Genomic DNA, 6,510 nt, shown 5'->3' with positions numbered 1-6,510 from the left:
CACGCTAGAAGTCTGGGAGTACTTCCATTCGCTTCGTCTTGATCTGTAGATGTTTTTTAATGCTTCGTTTGTCAGTTTTTGAGAGGACTTAGAAAAAAAAGGGCTGTCTCACTTCATGGAGGAATGTATCCGCTCCATGTGCATTCTGGCCCCGGTACATTTGTTGCCTGGAGACCCCCCAGTATGGTTCTTACCAAACTTTAAGTTTTTGAACTGGTCTCTGGAGGAATGTAAGTGGAGTTGTCAGTGGACTCTACCCGCCTTATGGGACACTATTTTCGGATACTATTTTTCCATTTTCACCCCTTTTCTCTGGTTCTCCAAAAAGTTAACTTAGACTTTTTCTGACTCTGGAGGAATGTAAGGGGAGTTGTCAGGGGACTCTACCCGCCTTAAGAGACACTATTTTCGGATACTTTTTTTCCATTTTCACCCCTTTTATATGGATCTCCAAAAAGTGAACTCAGACTTTATTATATTATTTATTTATATATGACTTATTTTTTTAAATATGGTGGGGGAACCAGGCTAGAGCAGCTGACTTTGAAACGTCGGGAAAAGTGAAAACGGTGCATTTCTCCATCTGAATGTGGTGCACTTTTGCTAAATGTCTCGACAAATTGCTCGTGTTACCGCCCGTCACACCGAGAAGTTTAACCACACCTCGGAGCGCGTTCTCTCTGCCATCTCCTCCCTGTGTGTGTGTTGCTGCATGTAGCAGCTACGTGTGTGTAAACTGCCCCTCGCCCTCGCAAGCAGGCGGGGGAGAGAGATCTCTCGTCTCGATGTTCACATTCTAGGAGTCTGGGAGTACTTCCATTGGCTTCGTCTTGGTCTGCAGATGTGATTCAATGTGTAGTTTGTTCATTTTGATGGTGAAAAAGACTGGGAAACGTTCCGTCACTCTACTATATAATAGACTTATCCTCTATGAGCTTTAAGCAACAGGGGGATTCATGCAGGAGGTTGGGGTTCGAGACCAGCCTCGGCGGTGTGAACTTATTATGTTGAGTTCAGATAGGGACAAATATATTGGGACTATAGATATATATATATATATATATATATAGACTAGGTTTTTTCTTTATATTGGTGGACACTGTCTGCCCACCAATCAATATGAGAGCCCACTTAACACATATTTCCACTTGGGTTATTATTATAAGTACAACAATAGCAATATGTGGTAGGTGGGCTGCCATATAGATTGGTGGACACTGTCTGCCCACCAATCAATATGAGAGCCCACTTACCACATAGTTCCACTTGGGTTATTAGTACAAGTACAACAATAGCAATATGTGGTAGGTGGGCTGCCATATTGATTGGTGGACACTGTCTGCCCACCAATCAATATGAGAGCCCACTTACCACATATTTCCACTTGGGTTATTAGTATAAGTACAACAATAGCAATATGTGGTAGGTGGGCTGCCATATTGATTGGTGGACACTGTCTGCCAACCAAACAATATGAGAGCCCACTTACCACATATTTCCACTTGGGTTATTAGTATAAGTACAACAATAGCAATATGTGGTAGGTGGGCTGCCATATTGATTGGTGGACACTGTCTGCCCACCAATCAATATGAGAGCGCACTTACCACATATTTCCACTTGGGTTATTAGTACAAGTACAACAATAGCAATATATGGTAGGTGGGCTGCCATATTGGGTTGACGGACACCCCCCCCATAAGTACATGTACACAGTAAGTGAATACTCGTGTTACAGTGTAATATGTGGAAAGTGGGACCCCATATTGGGTTGACGGACACCCCCCCCATAAGTACATCAATACATATACGCGAAAAGTGGGACCCCGTATTGGGTTGACGGACACCCCCCCACGTGACAAATATTTGGTAAGTGGGAATACCCGCGTTACTGTGTAATACGTGGAAAGCGGGCTCCCGTACGGGCCCGACGGAGGCCCCCGTCGCGGCCACCTGGTGGCCGGAGAAGGGACGGTGTCCGGGAGCTGCCTAACGGGTTAAAAAAAAAATTCTCGAAAAAACGACAGAGTGCCAACAGAGGAGGGGCTCCAAAAAGCTCAAGTCTTCGGGGCTTCGGGCCGAAGCTCCGGACACTTTTGCACTCCCCCGTAGCATTTTACAACGGAGAGGGGAATCGAGACCTCCCCTCCTCCGTCAAAAAAATACATTAATGTTTTCCAAGCTACCATCCGCACGAAATCGGAAACTCGGTTTTTGAGAGGACTGAGAAAAAACCGGCTGTTTCCCATCATGGAGGAATGTGTCCGCTACATGAGTGCTTTGGCTCGGATACAATTGTTGCATGGAGACCCCCCAGCATGGTTCTCACCAAACTTACCAAAGTTTTTGAAATGGTCTCTGGAGGAATGCAAGGGGAGTTGTCAGGGAATTATGAGACATTATTTTCGGATACAATTTCTCCATTTTCACCCCTTTTCTCTGGTTTTACCAAAAGTGAACTTAGAGTTTTTCTGACTCTGGAGGAATGTGAGGAGAGTTGTCAGGGGATTCTACCCGCCTTATGGGACACTATTTGTGGATACCTTTTTCCATTTTCACCCATTTTCCCTGGTTCTCCAAAAACTTGAATCTGACTATTTTGCCTGTGGAGGAATGACATGGGAGTTGACAGGGGACTCTACCCGGGTTATGAGGCACTATTTTCGGATACTTTTTTACATTTTCACCCCTTTTTTATGGTTCTCCAAAAAGTTAACTCAGACTTTTTCTGACTCTGGAGGAATGTAAGGGGAGTTGACAGGGGACTCTACCCGCCTTATGAGGCACTATTTTCGGATACTTTTTTACATTTTCACCCCTTTTGTCTGGTTATTTTTATTTTTATTTTTATTTCTATTTTGGCCCGTTTCACCCGGTTTCTTCTACCGGGGGCACTGCCCGGTCCTGGGTGCCCCCCCGACGGCCTTTGTCCCGCCGTTCCCCCCCCCCCAACTCGAGCGTACATTAACGGCATTTGTAAATTTTTGCTGCGTTCTTCTCCTCTCACCTCACTGATCGAATGGCAAACGCAACCCGTCATCGGAGGGCCTCCGCTGGCCCGGCCTCGTGCCGGTGCTCTGGCGGTCGGTTCCTCCGAACTGCGGGTTCTTCTCCTCTGACCTCACTGATCGAATGGCAAACGTGACCCGCCATCGGAGGGTCTTCTCTCCCGGTCCACGTGCCGGTGCTCTGGCTGTCGGTTCCTCCGAACTGCGGGTTCTACTCTGATGGTCGGGAGGGTGTGCTGCATGGGGGCAACCCTGCATGTCTCTTACCTCCCGGGCTGACCGATATGAAGCGTTTCCAAGACGAACCGTCTGACTCAGGGGTCCCACCACGGGTTCCGTAGGCGGGGTGGAAGTTCCACCTCCCCACTTAGTCGCGGAGTGCCAGGCAAACATCAGTTTCTCTAATCCTCCACTGTTGCATAGCGGCCTTAGTCGGCTGCGGCATTCAGCAATTGGCCTTGCTCCGGGCACCAGTTCCCTCTGGGACCACGGCTCGGTGGCTTCACATGATATAGGGTCGACCCTACTTCATCACAGGCTACCTGTTTGATCCTGCGTAACAACCACATATGATTGTCTGCAAAGAGGGAACTGCCTGGTCCTGCCTTGGTGTTCCTCTATGTCTAGTGTCCAGCCGTCAGCTGTGCTATCAGCAAATTTGACCCGCCATCGGAGAGGGCCTCCTCCCCGGGTCCACGTGCCGGTGCTTGGCGGTCGGAAGAATGATATTTTGCAGGACATGACAGAGCTCAGGAGTCTGCACTTTGAAGCTCCTGGAGCGGACAAAGATATGTGTATTTGCCTGAATGATGGAAATAAACAAAGAATGATATTTTACAGGACATGACGGAGATAGGTGTATTTTCATAGCTTTTTGGAAATACACCAAATGTGATATTGCAGGGTAATACGGAGCTCATATACCCATGTGATGTTGTGCAGTACATTACTGAGCTCATTTAACGACATGGAGTACCAGGGGCACTTAGGGGCACTAAGGTCTTACCCGGATGTCCTTATGTGTTTAGTCAGAGTGAGAGTGCTTGAGTTTGGGTACACAGCTTTGCCAGGCGCACCCACCCGTGGAAAGACGAAATATGACAAAACAGTTCAAGTGTGAACCTCCAGCACAGGGGGGGGGGGGTGCCGTGAAGAAGGCCGAATATGGATGCTGATGGGCTGACGGTAAAGCACCGCAAAATCCACCCCCCTTTTAGGGTTTCCAGGGGCATGAGGTTCTGTAGGGTGTGAACATCTGGGTTTAGTCCGTGGGGGAGTGCTTAAGTCCGGGGGACCGGGGTCTCACGGTGTGTGAGGTTATGGAAGTGCGCATGTTAGGGAGACATGCTGGAGTTGCTTAGTCCGTCCTTTGGGGCTCTGTGAAGGGCCACAGAGAGGTGGTTTTCGGTCTGTCTCCTGGAAGCGTGAAAAAACCTGTTTGCCTTTTGCCTTTGCCTGTGAGTGTGAGACCCTGCTAACAGCAGTGAACCTGCTGCCAGCATTACTAACATATTAATCAGGCGTTTTAACACTATAGCCCACAATTCCTGGAGGTTCCAGGCCGAATTTGGGAGCTCATAACCCCACCCGTGGAAAGCATAAAAAAGTAAAGAAAACGGTCAATTATATCTTAAAATAATCAAAAATGAAGTTAAAAAAAATTCTCGAAAAAACGACAGATTGCCAACAGAGGAGGGGCTCCAAAAAGCTCAGGTCTTCGGCGCTTCGGGCGGAAGCCCCGGACACTTTTCCACTCCCCCGTTGCATTTTACAACGGAGAAGGGAATCGAGACCTCCCCTCCTCCGTCAAAAAAAATTCATCCATGTTTTTTAAGCTACCTTCCGCACGAAATTGGAATCCCGGTTTTTGAGAGGACTCAGAAAAACGGCTGTTTCACATCATGGAGGAATGTGTCCACTACATGAGTGCTTTGGCTCGGATACAATTGTTGCATGGAGACCCCCCAGTATGGTTCTTACCAAACTTTAAGTTTTTGAACTGGTCTCTGGAGGAATGCAAGGGGAGTTATCAGGGAATTATGAGACACTATTTTGGGATACAATTTCTCCATTTTCACCCCTTTTCTCTGGTTCTTCCAAAAGTTAACTTAAACTTTTGCTGACTCTGGAGGAATGTAAGGAGAGTTGTCAGGGGACTCTATCCGCCTTATGAGACACTATTTTCGGATACATTTGATCAATTTTCACCTCTTTCTATGGTTCTCCCAAAAGTTAACTCAGACTTTTTCTGACTCTGGAGGAATGCAAGGAGAGTTGTCAGGGGACTCTACCTGCCTTATGAGACACTATTTTCAGTTTACCCAGGATTCAGACACCTTCCCTGGCTTGTAAAATGCGGTGATGCGCCCTGGAGGTATCAGACTATTTCAAACAACTTTTCCCCGCCTTTCAAACACTTATTCCTGGGTTTTAGCCTGTCATTTTGCACGATATGATTTAACATTGAACCTCTCCTAGAAATGGACATATTCTGTGCATTTCCAGGAGAGGTTCAATGTTAAATGACAGGCTAAAACTCTCTTCCAGACGTTTAAAAACACTTTTCCCAACCATTTAAACATTATTTCTGGCTTGTAAAGTGCAGTGATGAGCCCTGGTAGTATCAGACTATTTAAAGGGTTACCAGGAGCATGAGAATATCCTCCACAGAAGGGGGGGTGGTAGTGCCATGAAGAAGGCCGAATATGGATGCTGATGGGCTGACAGAAAAGCACCACAAAATCCACCAACTTCAAGTGTTACCAGGGGCATGAGGTTCTGTAGGGTGTGATCATCTGGGTTTAGTCCGTGGGGGAGTGCTTAAGTCCAGGGGCCCGGGGACTCACGGTGTGCAAGGTTATGGAGGTGTCCATGTCAGGGACACATGCTGGAGGTCATTAGTCCGTCCTTTGGGGCTCTTTGAGGGGCCACAGAGAGGTACAATTACTGGTCTCTCTCCTGGAAGTGTGAAATAAGCAGAGTGCCCATGTGAGGGAGACATGCTGGAGGTCTGTAGTCCGTCCTTTGGTGGTCTGTGAGGGGCCACAGAGAGGTGGTTTTCGCGGTCTCTCTCCTGGAGGTGTGAAATAACCAAAGTGCCCAAGTAATGGAGGCATGCTGGAGATCATTAGTCCGTCTTTTGGGGCTATTGGAGCAGCCAAATTGGCCATCATAAGATGCATCACCACATATGATGCATGGTGCAGCAAATGTGCTGCAGAGTCAACCTCAACAGCCTGACTCTTCCGCACAGAATGCACTATTTTCGGATACTTTTTGTTCATGTTCCCCCCTTTCTCCTGGTTCTCAATGTGACTCTGGAGGAATGCAAGGGGAGTTGATAGGGGACTCTACCCACGTTGTGAGGCACTATTTTGGGATACATTTTCTCATTTTCACCCCTTTTCTCTGGTTCTCAAAAAAATGACTGACAAATGTTGACTCTGGAGGAATGCAAGGGGAATTAGGTCTGTCACTTTGGGTAACCGCACCACTGTCGGAC

This window comes from Gymnodraco acuticeps, unplaced genomic scaffold (genome assembly GCF_902827175.1).
Source record: "Gymnodraco acuticeps unplaced genomic scaffold, fGymAcu1.1, whole genome shotgun sequence".
Taxonomy (NCBI): Eukaryota; Metazoa; Chordata; class Actinopteri; order Perciformes; family Bathydraconidae; genus Gymnodraco; species Gymnodraco acuticeps.
Note: the sequence above shows the minus strand (reverse complement) of the source record.